The sequence below is a fragment of the Thalassophryne amazonica genome, chromosome 3 (assembly GCF_902500255.1).
Source record: "Thalassophryne amazonica chromosome 3, fThaAma1.1, whole genome shotgun sequence".
NCBI classification, from domain to species: domain Eukaryota; kingdom Metazoa; phylum Chordata; class Actinopteri; order Batrachoidiformes; family Batrachoididae; genus Thalassophryne; species Thalassophryne amazonica.
Genome location: NC_047105.1, coordinates 42,338,044 through 42,360,543, shown reverse-complemented (window position 1 = coordinate 42,360,543; position 22,500 = coordinate 42,338,044). Strand labels below are relative to the sequence as shown.

Here is a 22,500-nt window from a genome sequence, read left to right as displayed (position 1 = left end):
CTGTTGATGCTACAAACTCAAAACTATTATGTTCAAACTGCTTTTTTAGCAATCCCAAACTAGGATTTAGGTGTATAACCACAGTTTTTCATGATTTCTTCACATCTGCGAGGCATTAATTTTGCTGATTTGGAACCGAGATTTTGCTGGTTTACTAGTGTGCTTGGGGTCATTGTCTTGTTGAAACACCCATTTCAAGGGCATGTCCTCTTCAGCATAAGGCAACATGACCTCTTCAAGTATTTTGACATATCCAAACTGATCCATGATACCTGGTATGCGATATATAGGCCCAACACCATAGTAGGAGAAACATGCCCATATCATGATGCTTGCACCACCATGCTTCACTGTCTTCACTGTGAACTGTGGCTTGAATTCAGACTTTGGGGGTCGTCTCACAAATTGTCTGCGGCCCTTGGACCCAAAAAGAACAATTTTACTCTCATCAGTCCACAAAATATTCCTCCATTTCTCTTTAGGCCAGTTGATGTGTTCTTTGGAAAATTGTAACCTCTTCTGCACGTCTTTAATTTAACAGAGGGACTTTGAGGGGGATTCTTGCAAATAAATTAGCTTCACACAGGCATCTTCTGTCACAGCACTTACAGGTAACTCCAGACTGTCTTTGATCATCCTGGAGCTGATCAATGGGTGAGCCTTTGCCATTCTGGTTATTCTTCTATCCATTTTGAAGGTTGTTTTCCGTTTTCTTCCACGCATCTGTTTTGTTTTTGTTTTTTTTGTCCATTTTAAAACATTGGAGATCATTGTAGATGAACAGCCTATAATTTTTTGCACCTGCGTATAAGTTTTCCCCTCTCCAATCAACTTTTTAATCAAACTACACTGTTCTTCTGAACAATGTCTTGAACGTCCCATTTTCCTCAGGCTTTCAAAGAGAAAAGCATGTTCAACAGGTGGTGGCTTCATCCTTACATAGGGGACACCTGATTCACATCTGTTTGTTCCACAAAATTGACGAACTCACTGACAGAATGCCACATTACTATTATTGTGAACACCCCCTTTTCTACTTTTTTTTACTAATAGCCCAATTTCATAGCCTTAAGAGTGTGCATATCATGAATGCTTGGTCTTGTTGGATTTGTGAGAATCTACTGAATCTACTGGTACCTTGTTTCCCATGTAACAATAAGAAATATACTCAAAACCTGGATTAATCTTTTTAGTCACATAGTACAACTATTATTCTGAACACTACTGTATTCCTTTCTGAATATGCAAATGCAGGTTAAAAATTGGTTCGCGCCATGTAACGGTACCCTAATTTGCAAATTTTTTTCACTATGAAGGCATTTGAGCTAGATAAAAATAAATCTGACATAAAATTGGTATATCAATATGCTCTCCACAAAATTTTTTTTTAAAAAAGTAGGAAGTGGCTGAGCACTTGGCCACATGGTCAAATCATAGAGACTGGGGGCCTATTTTGACATTCTACAATCATGTTTGATTTTCAATAATTCAAAAACCCTTCAAGTTATGACCACAATGTTTTACACACATATAACTAGTACCCCAGATATGTGTATTCTGCAATATGAAGATTATCCATTGAATCCCTTCTTTACTACAGCTCTTTGAAATTTTGTAATTTTTTATGAGAATGGACAAACTGCCATTTTTGTGAAGCTACAGAATGAAAAATTAGCTCTGCATCCCATTTTTGAAATTTACCACTGTATCTGGGGTGCCCAAATATGGTGTATTCCAAATTTGAGCTTTATATCTGCATTTTGTACTTGAGATAATGCCTTCTAAAAATAAACAAAAGCTCAAAATGCATTTGCGAGTGTAAAATAGGATTGTGGGTACTCTTGATTAAAAAAAATTATATCTATAAACACTACTTGGAATTAAGCAGAAATATTTGGAGAATCTGATTATTTCACACGAAATGACCCATTTTAACCACATTGCTAGCCGTAAATTGCCTCCTGTCCCAATATTTTTTGAATGTCTTATGTCATACAATTCATGGATGTACATCAGTCAAAAGCTACTGTATTTTAACAAAATACAATACAAATAGTATTAATTTGTTGGCATGCTTGCATTTCAACACATTTTCACTGTTCCACTTGTTGGATTTCCACACTGTAACAATAAAACCCCTGTCACACATAAGTTGAATTGCATCAGAATGACACATCCAGCCACAGTCGGAAAGTACTGAGGTGTGGTCTGAAGACGGACGGACATTAGTCTCTGAGCAGTCTACATAGTTGGTCCCATTCGCTCGGCTGTCCCAAGTGTGTTGCACAGTTCACTCTTAGCGCCATTGAGATGGGACGCACATCTGACGGCGGTCTATGTCCAGTTTCTGCATCATCTGATCGCAATCTACATAATCTGATGGCATCATAACAGCATTTGAAATGATTTGATTGAGCTCTGAGATTTAACGGTCACAGCAAAGCCTGCCGGCATATTGTGCCATGTATGTCCACCTCCACTGGACCCCGACCAGGGATGGCAAAGATAATGTTGATAGCAGAGTTGTAGTCTTACACACCTCTCTGCAGCTTCTCTCCCCCTGCCATCCCCTCATTACCCCATCCCCATAGAGACGGTGCCTGCTCCCAGACCACCAATAACCAGCAAAAATCTATTTAAGCATAAAAATTCAAAAAGAAAAAATAATATAGCACCTTCAACTGCACCACAGACTAAAACAGTTAAATGTGGTCTATTAAACATTAGGTCTCTCTCTTCTAAGTCCCTGTTGGTAAATGATATAATAATTGATCAACATATTGATTTATTCTGCCTTACAGAAACCTGGTTACAGCAGGATGAATATGTTAGTTTAAATGAGTCAACACCCCCGAGTCACACTAACTGTCAGAATGCTCGTAGCACGGGCCGGGGCGGAGGATTAGCAGCAATCTTCCACTCCACCTTATTAATTAATCAAAAACCCAGACAGAGCTTTAATTCATTTGAAAGCTTGACTCTTAGTCTTGTCCATCCAAATTGGAAGTCCCAAAAAACAGTTTTATTTGTTATTATCTATCGTCCACCTGGTCGTTACTGTGAGTTTCTCTGTGAATTTTCAGACCTTTTGTCTGACTTAGTGCTTAGCTCAGATAATTATAGTGGGCGATTTTAACATCCACTCAGATGCTGAGAATGACAGCCTCAACACTGCATTTAATCTATTATTAGACTCTATTGGCTTTGCTCAAAAAGTAAATGAGTCCACCCACCACTTTAATCATATCTTAGATCTTGTTCTGACTTATGGTATGGAAATAGAAGACTTAACAGTATTCCCTGAAAACTCCCTTCTGTCTGATCATTTCTTAATAACATTTACATTTACTCTGATGGACTACCCAGCAGTGGGGAATAAGTTTCATTACACTAGAAGTCTTTCAGAAAGCGCTGTAACTAGGTTTAAGGATATGATTCCTTCTTTATGTTCTCTAATGCCATATACCAACACAGTGCAGAGTAGCTACCTAAACTCTGTAAGGGAGATAGAGTATCTCGTCAATAGTTTTACATCCTCATTGAAGACAACTTTGGATGCTGTAGCTCCTCTGAAAAAGAGAGCTTTAAATCAGAAGTGTCTGACTCCATGGTATAACTCACAAACTCGTAGCTTAAAGCAGATAACCCGTAAGTTGGAGAGGAAATGGCGTCTCACTAATTTAGAAGATCTTCACTTAGCCTGGAAAAAGAGTCTGTTGCTCTATAAAAAAGCCCTCCGTAAAGCTAGGACATCTTTCTACTCATCACTAATTGAAGAAAATAAGAACAACCCCAGGTTTCTTTTCAGCACTGTAGCCAGGCTGACAAAGAGTCAGAGCTCTATTGAGCTGAATATTCCATTAACTTTAACTAGTAATGACTTCATGACTTTCTTTGCTAACAAAATTTTAACTATTAGAGAAAAAATTACTCATAACCATCCCAAAGACGTATCATTATCTTTGGCTGCTTTCAGTGATGCCGGTATTTGGTTAGACTCTTTCTCTCCGATTGTTCTGTCTGAGTTATTTTCATTAGTTACTTCATCCAAACTATCAACATGTTTATTAGACCCCATTCCTACCAGGCTGCTCAAGGAAGACCTACCATTATTTAATGCTTCGATCTTAAATATGATCAATCTATCTTTGTTAGTTGGCTATGTACCACAGGCTTTTAAGGTGGCAGTAATTAAACCATTACTTAAAAAGCCATCACTTGACCCAGCTATCTTAGCTAATTATAGGCCAATCTCCAACCTTCCTTTTCTCTCAAAAATTCTTGAAAGGGTAGTTGTAAAACAGCTAACTGATCATCTGCAGAGGAATGGTCTATTTGAAGAGTTTCAGTCAGGTTTTAGAATTCATCATAGTACAGAAACAGCATTAGTGAAGGTTACAAATGATCTTCTTATGGCCTCGGACAGTGGACTCATCTCTGTGCTTGTTCTGTTAGACCTCAGTGCTGCTTTTGATACTGTTGACCATAAAATTTTATTACAGAGATTAGAGCATGCCATAGGTATTAAAGGCACTGCGCTGCGGTGGTTTGAATCATATTTGTTTAATAGATTACAATTTGTTCATGTAAATGGGGAATCTTCTTCACAGACTAAAGTTAATTATGGAGTTCCACAAGGTTCTGTGCTAGGACCAATTTTATTCACTTTATACATGCTTCCCTTAGGCAGTATTATTAGACGGTATTGCTTAAATTTTCATTGTTACGCAGATGATACCCAGCTTTATCTATCCATGAAGCCAGAGGACACACACCAATTAGCTAAACTGCAGGATTGTCTTACAGACATAAAGACATGGATGACCTCTAATTTCCTGCTTTTAAACTCAGATAAATCTGAAGTTATTGTACTTGGCCCCACAAATCTTAGAAACATGGTGTCTAACCAGATCCTTACTCTGGATGGCATTACCCTGACCTCTAGTAATACTGTGAGAAATCTTGGAGTCATTTTTGATCAGGATATGTCATTCACAGCGCATATTAAACAAATATGTAGGACTGCTTTTTTGCATTTACGCAATATCTCTAAAATCAGAAAGGTCTTGTCTCAGAGTGATGCTGAAAAACTAATTCATGCATTTATTTCCTCTAGGCTGGACTATTGTAATTCATTATTATCAGGTTGTCCTAAAAGTTCCCTAAAAAGCCTTCAGTTAATTCAAAATGCTGCAGCTAGAGTACTGACGGGGACTAGAAGGAGAGAGCATATCTCACCCATATTGGCCTCTCTTCATTGGCTTCCTGTTAATTCTAGAATAGAATTTAAAATTCTTCTTCTTACTTATAAGGTTTTGAATAATCAGGTCCCATCTTATCTTAGGGACCTCGTAGTACCATATCACCCCAATAGAGCGCTTCGCTCTCAGACTGCAGGCTTACTTGTAGTTCCTAGGGTTTGTAAGAGTAGAATGGGAGGCAGAGCCTTCAGCTTTCAGGCTCCTCTCCTGTGGAACCAGCTCCCAATTCAGATCAGGGAGACAGACACCCTCTCTACTTTTAAGATTAGGCTTAAAACTTTCCTTTTTGCTAAAGCTTATAGTTAGGGCTGGATCGGGTGACCCTAAACCATCCCTTAGTTATGCTGCTATAGACGTAGACTGCTGGGGGGTTCCCATGATGCACTGTTTCTTTCTCTTTTTGCTCTGTATGCACCACTCTGCATTTAATCATTAGTGATCGATCTCTGCTCCCCTCCACAGCATGTCTTTTTCCTGGTTCTCTCCCTCAGCCCCAGCCAGTCCCAGCAGAAGACTGCCCCTCCCTGAGCCTGGTTCTGCTGGAGGTTTCTTCCTGTTAAAAGGGAGTTTTTCCTTCCCACTGTAGCCAAGTGCTTGCTCACAGGGGGTCGTTTTGACCGTTGGGGTTTTACATAATTGTTGTATGGCCTTGCCTTGCAATATGGAGCGCCTTGGGGCAGCTGTTTGTTGTGATTTGGCACTATATAAAAAAAAATTGATTGATTGATTGATTGATTGATTGATGTAATAACATGTATGTGGCACTCTGACGTGCATCATTGCACGCATCAGAGGCTCGGTGTAACACTCTGCAACGCAGCTGAACGAGATGTCACCACTATAATACACCTACTATTACATGTTCACCTCCCAACTCTGTAGTAGGTATGACGTGGAACTGTTTCCCTAGCCCATGACAACATAAATAAACATGCAACTCACCTCCGGTACCCCAGAAGCATTCCACAGCGCAGAAAGCAGCCAAGGATTGCAGCATGTGGTGAAGTCCCTTTCACCCGGCTGTGCTGTGTGTTGGCAACATCAATCGGCTTACAAATGCATCATCCACCTAAATAAATCTCAAGCGCCGTCCCGCATCAATAATCCAACTGGAGTTGTGTAAGATTCGTAAAAAGAGTTACAAAAAAAAAAAAAGAGAGAGAAAAAAGTTTGCTGACTGCATCTGAAGAATGTTGTGCGCATGGGGAAAGTTGGTGCAATGCCAGCACAGTTCAGCAGTTATAGAGTCCAGCCGGATGAATAAAATCTAGCAATGCTCTGTGATTGGAGCATTATACTGATCGAACACCTAAAGGGTTTTTTTTGCCGGACTGTACAACAGCAGGCGATCACTGATAGTTGTCAGCCTTTTTATGTGCGCACATCCCGGGCTCGCGCCTGCATGTGCGCCCCATGTGTGCAAGCGAAGTGGCTCGTTCAGCCATTATGAACACACCCATGCAGCTGAGCGAACATTTGCTTGGATCACCTGTTCTATGTAAGCACACGCGTGCACTCCGTCATGTGAGAGACACACACTCCTGCCAGTGCACGCTCCTCCTGATGAGAGGTCAGCGAGCGCTGGGAATGTGAGGACGAGCGTAGATGTGATTGTGTGGGTGAGTCAGTGAGTGACAGCTCCAATGTCAGTGGTGTCTTACAGCCGTCTGTGTCGTCTGACTGTTGTTTATAATATGTTTGGGCTGCATTGTGCAGGTGTGCACAAGGCAGCCTGGCTGTGTTCTGACACGGCTAACCACGCCTCTATTCCTCCCGATTGCGTCCGGATTATGACCATTTTTGCCATGTCAGCCTGGTTCCTGCACATTCTTGCTATGTGTGAGGGGGGCATAAATACTGACTTCTTTTAAACACTGAAATATTTCACTGCGTAAACAATTTTCGACCAATTTGCCTAAAATTTTCAGGCCAGGCAGCTATAATTATGTGTATAATAATGCAAGTTTCACACACACATGCATGGGAGCATTTTTAAAGTATATCTGTAATGTTCCTCAATTCAGCTTGCAACCGTGATTGTAGCTGAGGCCAATACATGTGGGCATGCACAGAATGTTGGCTGTACTGAGATGGCGTTATGATTACAGAAGATTTACCTGGTTTTATCTACTCAGCAAGTGGTTGTAGAAGGTACGGATACATCAGCATCCGAACAGAAGGGGATCCAACCTCATCATGTCCACTGATCACTTAAAGTATTTACACAGCCAGTAATGACCACAGCAATCTGAAGGATACTACAATTTACTTTTCACTGCTGTCATATTTGGTATAATAATCACTCATGAGGCACAATAATTCTCTTGTGACACAGCACATATTGTAAACCTTAGCATGAGCAGTGACTTCCAACTCTGTGAAGTCAGAACCATGAATACACAAACAGCAAAGAGAAAAACAGCAGCATATTTCTGCCTTCTGTATACACCACACAACTGAAAAATGTATGAGGCCAAAATTATCTCACAAACATTCCTTCTTCGGAAACAGCTTCCAAATACACTAAAAGAGTTTAAAGGTTGGTATACAGAGCCTCGATAGCTGCCCTGTGATTTTCTTGTCTCACCATTAAGACCTCAGATTAGCAGGCAATGACAGGTTGCTCGTACCAATCAGAACACTGATCTAGTATAATCGCTTTCCAATTGTAAGAGAACACACTGGAGGCACAGCTCAGAGAAGACGTCTTAAGCAGCAGGAGGTCAAGAAACAAGAGTTTGAATCCAAGTATAAAAAGCCCTCCCTGTGGTGACTAAAAAAGGAAATAATTTTAAAATAAAAACATTATCAACTTGTTTGAAACTTGTGAGTCTTTGATGGCTTTGCCTGTGCCAACCCCACGACATATTTGCACCTCATGGACTGGATTTACACACACACACACACACACACATTCTTAAAAGCATGTCAAATTAGCACACCCCCCCCCCCCCCCCCATCCAAAAAAAACATCAGTCAGGCTACAAAACTACAGACATACTGTGGAGGCGTCTCATCACTGAAGTGCAAGTACTAAAGAAGAGGCTGAGGCTCCTCAGACATCACAGGAGTCTCACTCACTCAGACACTCAAGAATCTAATTTTGTAATTACACTGTGTACAGGCTTGATTTATCTTCTAAAACACCACACAAAGGAGCAACAGGTTGTAATGTAAAGGTGAGCCATGTCTGAATTATAACAGTGAAAAAAAAAAAACACATGTTGACAGTTTCATTTGACTTTTGATTTACACAAAGCCATCAGTCAAGATTAAAGCCTGATTAGTACAATATTTTAGTAATTAACCTTTTCTAACTTACAAGAAAATCGTGAATGGTTGAAAAGAGGTGAATTCTGAAAAAACATAAATGATAAGTGACAGGTGACGTATACCTGCTTCTAACTACGTTTGTGAACATTGCCCTCCTGTTTGTAACCAGTCATAATACCAGTAATATCAATAAATCCTGCTAAATTTTAAGTAGAGGCACCCAGTGTATCTTACAACACAAGCCACATGCTGAAAGCCATACTTTAATTTTGTTGACAGCAAGGCATTTCCTCCTACATACACAGACCTGGAACCTTGGGACTTTGAGGACGCTTATCATGAAATCCCAACTACATTTAGCCACAAATAAAAAAGAGATTAAAACAGATTTTCCACAACAAGACCTGAAAGTAAAGCTAACTAATATATTTTTGGCAAATACTATCGGCTGAAGTGAGCCCTTCGCGAACATATCCTATCAGTAATTATTTACTGATATGAAATCTTTTAGTTGACCAAATAAACAAAGCAAAAAACAAAACAAAACAAAAAAACACTGGGACTGTTGGAAATTGACATTTCATAGTCTGCATTTTTTTTACAATGTTGCCAAGCATGGCTAGCACCCCCTTCATAACATTAGCTATAAGAGACAGAGAGAGGCAAAGTGACCAGGTGCCATTCGTTTTCAATCAGAGTGGGTGTTTTACAGTGACAGGAGACAAACTGGTACCTATGCTATTTATATATATACGAGGTCTGTCAATAAAGTATAGGTCCTTTTTATTTTTTTTCAAAAACTATATGGATTTCATTCATATGTTTTTACGTCAGACATGCTTGAACCCTCGTGCGCATGCGTGAGTTTTTCCACGCCTGTCGGTGACGTCATTCGCCTGTAAGCACTCCTTGTGGGAGGAGTCGTCCAGCCCTTCGTCGGAATTCCTTTGTCTGAGAAGTTGCTGAGAGACTGGCGCTTTGTTTGATCAAAATTTTCTAAACCTGTGAGACACATCGAAGTGGACACGGTTCGAAAAATTAAGCTGGTTTTCGGTGAAAATTTTAACGGCTGATGAGAGATTTTGAGGTGATACTGTCGCTTTAAGGACTTCCCACGGAGCAAGACGTCGTGCAGCACTCCCAGGCACCGTCGTCAGCCTGTTTCAAGCTGAAAACCTCCACATTTCAGGCTCTATTGATCCAGGACGTCGTGAGAGAACAGAGAAGTTTCAGAAGAAGTCGGTTTCAGCATTTTATCCGGATATTCCACTGTTAAAGGAGATTTTTTTAATGAAAGACGTGCGGGCGGATTGCAGCGTCGGCTCGCAGCCGCCGGGACGCTCCGCCACAGGGAAAAAAACCTCCGTTGGAAGCCTTAAGGACAAGTTGGAACATGTCCAGCTGTTAAACAATTTCTCATATACTTTACTCCACTGAAAGCCATCAAAAGCCGCCTGGATTTTACAAATGGTTATCAACACGGAGGTGTTTTTCCTGTGCCGCCGCACCGCGCCGGCTGCGTCCCGACGCTGCAATCCGTCCGCACGTCTTTCATTAAAAAAATCTCCTTTAACAGTGGAATATCCGGATAAAATGCTGAAACTGACTTCTTCTGAAACTTCTCTGTTCTCTCACGACGTCCTGGATCAATAGAGCCTGAAATGTGGAGGTTTTCAGCTTGAAACAGGCTGACGACGGCGCCTGGGACCGCTGCGCGACGTCTCGCACTGTGGGAAGTCCTTAAAGCGACAGTATCACCTCAAAATCTCTCATCAGCCATTAAAATTTTCACCGAAAACCAGTTTAATTTTTCGAACCGTGTCCACTTCGATGTGTCTCACAGGTTTAGAAAAAATTTTGATCAAACAAAGCGCCAGTCTCTCAGCAACTTCTCACACAAAGGAATTCCGACGAGGGGCTGGACGACTCCTCCCACAAGGAGTGCTCACAGGCTCAGAATGACGTCACCGAAAGGCGTGGAAAAACTCACGCATGCGCACGAGGGTTCAAGCATGTCTGATGCAAAAACATATGAATGAAATCCATATAGTTTTTGAAAAAATAAAAAGGACCTATACTTTATTGACAGCCCTCGTATATATCTAGTAAGGAAAATAAGTATTTGAACACCCTGCGATTTTGCAAGTTCTCCCACTTAGAAATCATGGAGGAGTCTGAAATTTTCATTTTAGGTGCATATCCACTGTGAGAAACATAATCTAAAAAAAAAAATAAAAATACAGAAATCACAATGTATGATTTTTTTTAATAATTTATTTGTATGTTACTGCTGCAAATAAGTATTTCAACACCTGTGAAAATCAATGTTAATATTTGGTACAGTAGCCTTTGTTTGCAATTACAGAGGTCAAACATTTCCTGTAGTTTTACACCAGGTTTTCACAGACTGCAGCAGGAATTTTGGTCCAGTCATCCATACAGATCTTCTCCAAATTTTTCAGGTTTGGAGTTTCAGCTCCCTCCAAAGATTTTCTATTGAGTTCAGGTTTGGAGACTGGCCAGGCCACTCCAGGACCTCTAAATGCTTCTCACGGCGCCCTTCCTTAGCTGCCCTGGCTGTGTGTTTGGGGTCACTGTCATGCTGGAAGATCCAGCCATGACCCATCAGGGGTCGAAATACATTTTTGAACCTACTTGCACTGGTGCTAGTAACAAAAAAAAATTACTTGCATCAAAAAAAAAAAAAAAGTTACTTGCACAACCAAAAGTCACTTTAGTCACTTTCACACTGGGCCCACTTCGAGTTGCTTCTGAAATGGGATGATATTGTCTTTCGTATCTCTTCAAGAGACACTGAAACAAGAATTGTACTGAATACCTTACTGTTAGCAAAATATTTTATAGATACATGTAAATGTAAGAAAGTAAAGCCCATTTTCATAGTTTTTAAAAAAACAAATGCAAGATAACTATGTTAAATCCCTGAAACAGATGACATGTAAAAATGCACTCTCTGATGGAAGCCATAGAAGATGTACAACTTTTTGCTGACCTCTAATGTTTGTATATGGATGCATCTTTTTGTGTGTGTGTGTGTGTGTGTGTGTGTGTGTGTGTGTGTGTGTGTGTGTGTGTGTGTGTGTGTGTGTGTGTGTGTGTGTGTGTGTGTGTGAAGGATGGATCCCCCCCCCATTTTTCCTCTCTCTCTCTCTCTCTCTCTCTCTCTCTCTTACTTCTTTTGTTAAGTTACCAGTGCCTTGTAAACCACACTACAATGTCTCAAATTGTTAAATGCCATGATGTTTTGTACATTTACTTCACTTAAAAAAAAAAAAAAAAAGAGTTGCTTCTTCATGTGACGCAGGAATGTCTGTGTCAGGTGCACGCAGCAGGGGGCAGAGAGGAGGTGAGAACGCAGCCTGCACGTTCTCTGCACAGAGAAATCAGAGTGCACAGGTTGGCTGCAGTCAGACTGTGGACTCTGATTTCTCTTAAAGTTTATATCTGTTCTTGTGCCGAGCTGTATGTCTGCACTCTCAGTTCTGTTATAGTTTATCTTTCCTCCTGTGACCGCGACATGCGCACGCACGTGTGCGAACGAACCGTCCATGAGTAAATGTGGAGATGTCTGGAGTTATACTTCATGTGAACATGTCCTGTCTCTGGCAATCAGTCTGTGAGCAGGACTTATGTCCTTTTTTAAACACAGTGATGAGAGAGTTTGAGCAGAGAGCAAGGAACTAACAGCCTGCAGCCAGACAGCTTTTTTTTTTCACGTGCGCGCGCAAACGAATGGTCACAGCAACTCGCTCCATGTGTGAGAGTCATAAACACAGGGAAGACGAAGGTAACACACTTGAAATTGTTTGTTTTTTTTCCTTATTTATTCCTTTACTGGTGCTTATAGTTGATAAAACTTGGATAAAGTTACTTGCACCAGTGCTAGTGAAGTATAAAATTACATGCACCGCTCGAATAATACGTGCACAAACTAGCACATGCACGTACTATTTCGAGCCCTGCCCATCTTCAATGCTCTTACTGAGGGAATGAGGTTGTTTGCCAAAATCTTGCAATACATGACCCATCCATCCTCCCTTCAATACAGTGCAGTCGACCTGTCCCCTTTGCAGAAGAGCACCCCCAGAGTATGATGTTTCCACCCCAATCCTTCACAGTTGGGATGGTTTTCTTGGGGTTGTTCTCATCCTCTAAACATGGTAAGTGGAGTTGATTCCAAAAAGCTATTCTGGTCTCATCTGACCACGTGACCTTCTCCCATGCCTCCTCTGGATCATCCAGATGGTCACTGGTGAACTTCAAATGGGCTTGGACATGTGCTGGCTTGAGCAGGGGGACCTTGCTGCCCTGCAGGATTTTAAACCATGACAGCATCATGTGTTACTAATGTAATCTTTGTGACTGTGGTCCCAGCTCTCTTCAGGTCACTGACCAGGTCCTCCTGTGTAATTCTGAGCTTTCTCAGAATCATCCTTACCCCACAAAGTGAGATCTTGCATGGAATCCCAGACTGAGGGAGATTGACAGTCATCTTATGTTTCTTCCACTTTCTAATAAATAATCATAACAGCTGTTGTCTTCTACCAAGCTGCTTGCCTGTTGTCCTGTAGTCCATCCCAGCCTTGTGCAGGTCTACAGTTTTGTCCCTGGTGTCCTTAGACAGCTCTTTGGTCTTGGCTATGGTGGACAGGTTGGAGTGTGATTGATTGAGTGTGTGAACAGGTGTCTTTTATACAGGTAACAAGTTCAAACAGGTGCAATTAATACAGGTAAAGAATGCAGAATAAGAGGGCTTCTAAAAGAAAAATTAACAGGTCTGTGAGAGCCAGAATTCTTGCTGGTTGGTAGGTGTTCAAATACTTATTTGCAGCAATAACACACAAATAAATTATTTTAAAAAAATCATACATTGTGATTTCCGTTTTTTTTTTTTGTTTTGTTTTTTTTAGATTATGTTTCTCACAGATGAAAATTTCAGACCCCTCCATGATTTCTAAGTGAGAGAACTTGCAAAGCCGCAGGGTGTTTAAATACTTATTTTCCCCACTATATACGAGGTCTGTCCGTAAAGTATAGGTCCTTTTTATTTTTTTCAAAAACTATATGGATTTCATTCATATGTTTTTACGTCAGACATGCTTGAACCCTCGTGCGCATGCGTGAGTTTTTCCACGCCTGTCGGTGACGTCATTCGCCTGTGAGCACTCCTTGTGGGAGGAGTCGTCCAGCCCCTTGTCGGAATTCCTTTGTCTGAGAAGTTGCTGAGAGACTGGCGCGCTGTTTGATCAAAATTTTTTCTAAACCTGTGAGACACATCGAAGTGGACATGGTTCGAAAAATTAAGCTGGTCTTCAGTGAAAATTTTAACAGCTGATGAGAGATTTTGAGGTGATTCTGTCGCTTTAAGGACTTTTCACGGTGCGAGACGTCGCGCAGCGCTCTCAGGCGGCGTCATCAGCCTGTTTCAAGCTTAAAACCTCCACATTTCAGGCTCTGTTGATCCAGGACGTCGTGAGAGAACAGAGAAGTTTCAGAAGAAGTCGGTTTCAGCATTTTATCCGGATATTCCACTGTTAAAGGAGATTTTTTTAATGAAAGACGTGCGGGCGGATTGCAGCGTCGGCTCGCAGCCGCCGCGACGCTCCGCCACAGGAAAAACACCTCTGTTGGAAGCCTTGAGGACAAGTTGGAACATCTCCAGCTGATAAACAATTTCTCATATACTCACTCCACTGAAAGCCATCAAAAGCCAACTGGATTTTAACAAATGGTTATCAACACGGAGGTGTTTTTCCTGTGCCGCCGCGCCGCGTCGGCTGCGTCCCGACGCGCGGACCCGTCCGCACGTCTTTCATTAAAAAAATCTCCTTTAACAGTGGAATATCCGGATAAAATGCTGAAACCGACTTCTTCTGAAACTTCTCTGTTCTCTCACGACGTCCTGGATCAATAGAGCCTGAAATGTGGAGGTTTTAAGCTTGAAACAGGCTGATGACGGCGCCTGAGAGCGCTGCGCGACGTCTCGCACCGTGGGAAATCCTTAAAGCGACAGTATCACCTCAAAATCTCTCATCAGCTGTTAAAATTTTCACTGAAAACCAGCTTAATTTTTCGAACCATGTCCACTTCGATGTGTCTCACAGGTTTAGAAAAAATTTTGATCAAACAAAGCGCCAGTCTCTCAGCAACTTCTCAGACAAAGGAATTCCGACGAGGGGCTGGACGACTCCTCCCACAAGGAGTGCTCACAGGCGAATGACGTCACCGACAGGCGTGGAAAAACTCACGCATGCGCACGAGGGTGCAAGCATGTCTGACGTAAAAACATATGAATGAAATCCATATAGTTTTTGAAAAAATAAAAAGGACCTATACTTTACGGACAGCCCTCGTATATATATATATATATATATATATATATATATATATATATATATATATATATATATATATATATATATAGCAAATATGTAGGTGTAGGTGCAAAAAGACTTCTAAAAGCCCTTTTCTAGAATCAGATGTCATCTTGTGCAGATGCTCAGAGGGGAACCAGGACAAAGCACTGAGAACTTCTCCCCACATCAAACATTTACAGGCCAACAGGGATACCAGCGTCCTTAACAAAGTGAGACAAATGCAGACACCCAAGACTTCCTTCTTTTATATGCATGTGCATGGACATTATGTGCATTAAGGCAAGACAAAAGAAACAAGCACAGCAAGAGACAGCAGCTCTCATGGCACTTTTCCGCCCTCCCATCCTTTTATTTTCACATATATTCTTTTTTCATGCATCCATTCATTTTAACAAGCTTCTGTAAAACAAATTTCTCTATTTAAAATAATAAAGTTATTTAACATTCTTGCTTACAACGTCATAAAGATGTGATGCTCTGCTCTGTTGGTTGCAGTTTATTTAGACCTCCTAGTCAGAAAAATAAAAATGTACAGTTAGAATTTCATCTAGAGATCTCAGGAAAATTGTGTCAAGCCCAAGTATGTGTTATGACATCACAATCAACATGGCTACATATACATACGAGCTCTTAGGTTTTAGATTGTTCTAGGCTATGGAAGACTATAAGCATGTATCCTGCATTATATAACCTAAATAGATCCTTGTCATTTGATTGGTGGCTTGTATGCCACATGATATGGATTATTCGTATCATTTGCCATTGTGCTTCATTTACCATGCAATTATGGTTCTATTTAGCGTGCAATTTTGGTTATATACCTTTTGTGCTATTGCACGCCATGACCACAGCATGCACACACTAGCCATGATTGCTCTTTGCTTAAAAACAAACATGGCAGGGTTTGAACTATATGACTGGTTTTTGCAAGTTGCCTGCGAATAATTCTGGATCGGACTAGACTGCTATTTAAAGTTCATGTTGTACTGTTTGGAACCTGTTGGCATCAAAGCACCAGTGGAACACCAAAATGTAAGACCCTTTTCTCTTGTTTACAAATTAATAAAATGTCAAATGACAAGGATTTATTTTAGGCGATATATAAAACAAACAATGAAATGTTTTTTTCATTTGAGCAATGGAAAGAATTGCACTCATAAACATTCATTATTTGTATAATATGCAGGTCCACCCCAGCCCAAGGTTATCATGTTGTACATCTCCAAATTAATAGGAATATAACAAGGAGGAATGAAGTATTTAAATTTTGGTGAATTTTGATGCAAGCAATCAACCCAAAATGCAACTTTGTTTTGCTTATGTAATATATCATGTATATAAGTGTCTGCCACCCACTGGACATATGTGGGGCTTGTTATGTGTAATAATCTTATCATCACATGCATGATGGAAATTAGGAGCTGGTGTGGTTGGAGATATATGTATCATGAAAATTGTTTGTCAGCTTCCTTATTTTTCAAAGCCTCAGTCTGATAGCCACCAAGGCTACCCCTGCTTATCTGCTTGATCACTGAAAAGTAAGTAGTTTTACTGATTGCTAACTTCATAGGGGCTGGACGACTCCTCCCACAAGGAGTGCTCACAGGTGGATGACGTCACCGACAGGCGTGGAAAAACTCATGCATGCGCACGAGGGTTCAAGCATGTCTGACGTAAAAACATATGAATGAAATCCATATAGTTTTTGAAAAAAATAAAAAGGACCTATACTTTATTGACAGACCTCGTACGTTACAATCAATTGTAACAAACAAAATCTAAGTAGTTTTTATTTCAGGAACATCAGTTGAGTATAATCATCACATGTAAAGAATGACATGGCCACAATGAACTAATTATAAGCAACAGAGTGGTTTTCTACGTCAACAGCACATATACGACACACGCGTTACTTGAAATTTTCAAACGCTCCATCCATATGGGTTTTGGAACCAAATGACCCAAAATTTATCCTGCTATGGTTTATTCCGTGTACATTTCCATATTCCATGCAAACATTTATAGATTTCCAAATTTTTTGAAATAACACCCCTTCCTATCTATAGAAGGGTGCAGACTTTACCCAAGCGCCCTCTCCCGTCAGACACCAGCATGTGCGTTTCTCCAGGGAACACTGGAGTTGCATCAGGAAGGGCATTCGGTGTAAAACTTGTGCCAAATACCAATGCAGATCTGGTTGTTTCCGCTGTGGTGACCCCAACCCAAAAAAACGAGAGCAACCGAAATGGCAACACACACACACAGATAGAGTGTGTTTTCAGCAGACGGCCAGCGGCAGAAGTGCAAATTCTCGCCTTCGAACTCGCCGAAAGTGCTGTGTACTCACGCCCTTCTATGTCTCAGTTTCATATATTTTGAGAATCTAATCCATTCCTGAACAGGACTTTGGACCATACTAGAATTTGAACAAAACTTCTAGAAGTGCCCAAAGCTGTGGTCCAGAAGAGGAAGTATTGTTGAAATATGAAAATATTTTATGTATTTTAGAAAAATTATACCCTAACCCTAAACCACTTAAGAAAGAATAATTTGCAAAGTTGCTATTTTGCTTAAGGAGTTAAAACAACTCTCGAAGCACTTCCAGAACTTACAGTCAAATCTGGAAGTTTAAAAAAAAAATCCCTCTCCATGGCAGGTTTGTAAATAGTTTGGAACACATACATCTATGTATGAGAAACTTTATCAGAAACAAAAAATGACATCTCCAAATTATTTGTTTTCACTAATCATTACTGACACAAACTAATAATTTCACAATTAAAAGCATGCAGCCATGGAACTTTTTCATTCTGATCGATAACTTAGTTATCAAAACGTTTGAGATTTTTGTAGACTGATACCACACAGTCTATGACTGACACTCTAAGTCATAAGTATAGTTGATACATTGTATTTACATGCGACAAGCTCATATTTATCATTCAAAAGTTCTGACACATCCTTTTTGGCAGTGCTCCAACTGCAAAACATCTACAGCTTTAACGACTTTTTCAGAACATTTGTGCCTTGAACCATTTTTCCAGCAGCCCCAACTTCACAAAGTATCGTAAAAATGCGGGTTTTTGGTAGAAATCCATGTGAACGCTGTAAGGACGCAGCGGCAACACACCGGGAGGATGTTCACTCACAAACCGTGTCCACGGCACCAGAAACCGCCGTTTTCACCGCTATTCATAGGATGTTTTGCGACAGTCTGACACGTTACAGTGGGCGAACCAAAAACTGCTGAAAGCAAAACAGGAGTTGGACATGTCTCTCCTCCTGCTGCCGTGAGAAAAATGACCCCCTTTCCCCCAAACCGGGTTTGAAATGAGCTCCCGCAAAACTGGCAACATTTTTTCAAAATTTGTCCACTCACCACAACCGGAGTCGAGACGGTCACACACGCGTGAAAGCAAAGAGTCCAGACATTATCCTCCAGGAGGTTCGAAGTTGTCCCGAGAGTTAAGACACAGCAGAGAGATGTAAAAAGAAAAAGAAAACCTTTACTGACCGACTGTGCGCCTGCGGAGCCTCAACATCTAGTCAGTCCCTAAGGGGGCGGAGCTGTTCGGGGAGGGCGGAGCCTGGAGCGCAGACGCAGCCCTGGTTTGTAACAGGGGCGCTCACAGGAGGAACCGAGCCCAAAGCCTCCCCCAACATCCCTACCCCCAGTTCTCCAGGATGGGGCATGTGTGGATCCAGCTATACTAAAATATACAATGGTGTGAAATGGAGCCCAATAATCACGAAATGGGGGTAAAAAGTAACGAAATGGAGCAGACTGACCCAGACTGATTCCAAATATGATTCAATTAATTACTTTAATTCTCTTTAAGAGAAATGGAGTGAAATGGGGAGTAATAATAACGAAACGGGGGTAAAACGTAGCAAAATGGAGCAGACTGACTCCAAATATGATTCAATTAATTGCTTTTATTTAATTATTTTTAAGCGAAATGGAGCCCAATAATCACAAAATGGGGGTAAAAAGTAACGAAATGGAGCAGACTGACTCAGACTGATTCCAAATATGATTCAATTAATTGCTTTTATTTAATTATTTTTAAGGGAAATGGAGTGAAATGGGGAGTGATAATAATGAAACGGGGGTAAAACGTAGCAAAATGGAGCAGACTGACTCCAAATATGATTCAATTAATTGCTTTTATTTAATTATTTTTCAGCGAAATGGAACGAAATGGGGTGTGATAACAAAACGGGGGTAAAACGTAGCAAAATGGAGCAGACTGACTCCAAATATGATTCAATTAAGTGCTTTTATTAATTTTTTTTCGCGAAATGGGGACTGATAATGACAAAATGGTGGTAAAATGGAACAAAATGGAACATACTGACCCATTGACTGGTTTCATCTCTTGAACGCCAAATGGCGCACCTGCTACACTTACTACATGTACTGAGCGCAGTTCACAAAATAAACAAAAGCTAAACAATTAAATAAAAGCAATTATTTGGAGTCAGTCTGGTTCACTCTGCTCCATTTCATTACATTTTACCCCTATTTCGTGATTATTAGTCTCCATTTTGCCCCATTTCGCTCCATTTGTTCTATTTCGTATTTTAGTATGACCCTGTGGATCAGTACGTCAAGGAGGCGTGTGTGTGTGTGTGTGTGTGTGTGTGTGTGTGTGTGTGTGTGTGTGTGTGTGTGTGTGTGTGTGTGTGTGTCGCTGCTTTATAGGATAATCCTGCATGTAGCTGGATACAGCTGGGTCAACAGATATCATGGGGCTCATGAGATTTTATCTGCTCTAAGGTTGCCAAAATTAGAAGTGCACGTTATATAAAATTATAATAACTCATCCACTGAATAATCAATTGTAATTAAAAGGTAAGTGGTTTTCTTTGGATGAACAAAACAGAAAAGCGAGAAAACTATATTTAAAGTCATATATGTGTTAATTTGTGAAAATGCAAACAAACCAGGCAATATTTGAGCAAATCATTCTTTTAAGGTCCCTGCATGCAGGCAAGGAAAAAAGAATGGGAATCACTGGAACAATTTTGTTCGCATGGAACTCCAACACTTCTTTGTTCAATGTAGACATTTATTTCCCGTTAGAAATTACAATAAAACAAAAGTGTTGTTTCTTACCTTCAAAGATATATTTCATAAAAATCCAGGGAATCCCAAGTATTTTTGTTACTTTATGGCAGGGGGCCACACTTACTTTGAAAAAGTAATCCAATTACTGATTCCTCCTTGAAAAAGTAACTTAGTTACTTTACTGATTACTCAGTTTTAAAATTAACTAAGTTAGATTACTAGTTACTTTATTAGTTATTTTCACCAGCTGCTGACAACAACCCCATGCTACCTCAACGTGAAAATGATGATTCGCCAATACTCACGTTTATGTCACCCTTTCTTGACTTCAATGAACATAAATACTTGTTTTACAAAAAAATAAAGATTTCTTTCTTGACCTCATATTTAACTGTTGACAGCACTGTAATGGTAAAACTTACCATTTCTAACCTACATTGTTTGTAAATGTAACTATTAAACTCTGTAACATTTTTGTAACATTTAAATTCTTTCTAAACATTTTAGTTGTTTAAATTATTATTATTATTATTATTATTATTATTATTATTATTATTATTATAAGTAGTATTAGTAATAGTAATATGAAAAAATGTCTTCAGAAGTGGACCTTTAATCTAGGGCTGTTGTGGAGAGCCACGCCCCACCCACCCCCGCTCATGCTCAGTACCCGCATGGATTCGACATTGGCTTGCTGTTTGAAAAGAAGAATGGATAACATTTACAGTATTTATGGAGAAAACACGACCAGACTGACAGGTAAGAACGTTTTTATCAGTGTTTTACAGCAGCAGCAGCGCAGCAGCTCTCTGAAAATGGGCAGTTCTGACCTACACCTGCATCTCATCAGGACACCTGTTTTAAAGCTGTGATCAACCCACAATACAAAAACAATAGTAACGCACAGTGACTCAGACAAGTGACTTTTAATCTGATTACTGATTTGGAAAGAGTAACGCATTAGATTACTTGTTACTGAAAAAACGGTCAGATTAGAGTAAAGCGTTACCGGCATCACTGGCAGGGGGAAAATGGAAGATGAAATATCACCATAGACCTCAGCAGGTTGTGGCTGGAAAAAGTGTTTAATACCCATTGGCTTTGTCTTGAGAGTTCTTGGTCGTATTATCACATCATCTCATGGGGTGATTTGTCATGCTACAGCCATACTTAATTAGATTTCTGCAGAGCTAACAAACAGCTAGACTTTTATTCAACTTTGCATTCTTATTATAAAATCCAAATCTGTTCCAATTTTTTTTTTGGTTTTAGATGTGACGCTGTGACCAGTTTTGTGTGAGTCTTATGCTGACCTTTGAAATTTTATGAGAGTTTGAAGATGCAGAAGTAGCAGCAAAGCGGCTTCACTCAACTGGTTCAAAACTAAGATGTTCAGAGTACATCCCCTCATTACCTCATCCCCGTAGAGACGGTGTCTGCTCCCAGACCACCAATAACCAGCAAAAATCTATTTAAGCATAAAAATTCAAAAAGAAAAAATAATATAGCACCTTCAACTGCACCACAGACTAAAACAGTTAAATGTGGTCTATTAAACATTAGATCTCTCTCTTCTAAGTCCCTGTTAGTAAATGATATAATAATTGATCAACATATTGATTTATTCTGCCTAACAGAAACCTGGTTACAGCAGGATGAATATGTTAGTTTAAATGAGTCAACACCCCCGAGTCACACTAACTGCCAGAACGCTCGTAGCACGGGCCGAGGCGGAGGATTAGCAGCAATCTTCCATTCCAGCTTATTAATTAACCAAAAACCCAGACAGAGCTTTAATTAATTTGAAAGCTTGTCTCTTAGTCTTGTCCATCCAAATTGGAAGTCCCAAAAACCAGTTTTATTTGTTGTTATCTATCGTCCTCCTGGTCATTACTGTGAGTTTCTCTGTGAATTTTCGGACCTTTTGTCTGACTTAGTGCTTAGCTCAGATAAGATAATTATAGTGGGCGATTTTAACATCCACACAGATGCTGAGAATGACAGTCTCAACACTGCATTTAATCTATTGTTAGACTTGATTGGCTTTGCTCAAAATGTAAATGAGTCCACCCACCACTTTAATCATACCTTAGATCTTGTTCTGACTTATGGTATGGAAATTGAAGACTTAACAGTATTCCCTGAAAACCCCCTTCTGTCTGATCATTTCTTAATAACATTTACATTTACTCTGATGGACTACCCAGCAGTGGGGAATAACTTTCATTACAGTAGAAGTCTTTCAGAAAGCGCTGTAACTAGGTTTAAGGATATGATTCCTTCTTTATGTTCTCCAATGCCATATACCAACACAGGGCAGAGTAGCTACCTAAACTCTGTGAGTGAGATAACAGTCAACAGTTTTATATCCTCATTGAGGACAACTTTGGATGCTGTAGCCCCTCTGAAAAAGAGAGCCTTAAATCAGAAGTGCGTGACTCCGTGGTATAACTCACAAACTCGCAGCTTAAAGCAGATAACCCGTAAGTTGGAGAGG

At 40.2% G+C, this 22,500-nt stretch overlaps 1 long non-coding RNA gene across 1 annotated transcript in view; it reads right to left on the bottom strand.

Moving 5' to 3' along the window:
• LOC117506596 overlaps positions 1-18,490 on the bottom strand; it is a 112,781-nt gene extending 94,291 nt beyond the window's left edge. Inside the window, exon 1 of the long non-coding RNA XR_004559511.1 lies at positions 18,312-18,490. This is a non-coding gene — a long non-coding RNA (uncharacterized LOC117506596). The remainder of the gene's footprint in view (positions 1-18,311) is intronic.
• Positions 18,491-22,500: the final 4,010 nt, after the last annotated feature.